The sequence below is a fragment of the Lactuca virosa genome, chromosome 4 (genome assembly GCF_052849685.1).
Source record: "Lactuca virosa cultivar CGN04683 chromosome 4, Lactuca_virosa_CGN04683_v6, whole genome shotgun sequence".
Lineage (NCBI taxonomy): Eukaryota > Viridiplantae > Streptophyta > Magnoliopsida > Asterales > Asteraceae > Lactuca > Lactuca virosa.
Genome location: NC_136429.1, coordinates 366,888,645 through 366,889,488, shown reverse-complemented (window position 1 = coordinate 366,889,488; position 844 = coordinate 366,888,645).

Here is an 844-nt window from a genome sequence, read left to right as displayed (position 1 = left end):
CCAAATTTTCAAGGCGAAGACCACAGCTCCCAATTCAAGATCATGGGTGGTATAATTCACCTCATGTGTTTTTAGTTGTCGGGATGCATAAGCTATCAACTTACCACGCTGCATGAGTACACAGCCTAAACCCTAATTCGAAGCATCGCAGTAAACTACGAAGTCCTCTGTTCCCTCTGGTAGTGATAATATTGGTGCACTACAGAGAGCTCGCTTCAGATTTCGGAAGGCAACCTCCTGCTTTTATGTCCATTTAAATGGTACACCCTTCTGTGTAAGCATGGGTGGTATAATTCACCTCATGTGTTTTCTAGTTAGATGACATACCTTTTGATGTAGCTTGATGTCTTCAAGCTTTAAGAGCTTAGCCCCAATAGTGTGGAAGCCTCAAGTGGAATCACAAATCACTAAAACACCTTGGAAAACCTTTAGAGAATATGGATACTTGGCTCACACTATGAAATCGGTTATTGCCCTCTTTAGTGTATCCACACTAGCCACTAGCATAATTTCATGAACCATAAGACCCTTTATATAGTGTGGAGGATTAGGGTTAAACCCTAATACCCATGACCTTTCATTTCCTAGGATCCATGGGTTAAAGCTCCATGGACTATCCATGAAGACTTAGCCCAACCTAAATGAACTTGGCCCACTACACATATATATATCTAAAAGTCCATATTTAATTAGTTCCTTTTGATCACTTAATTAATTATAAATTAATTCTTGATCAATACTAATTAAATAATATGATTATATATTAATATATTAGAACTTATAATATATTAATATAAATCATAAATATACTATTCTCAAAAGACTATCCATATAAATTGTGTCG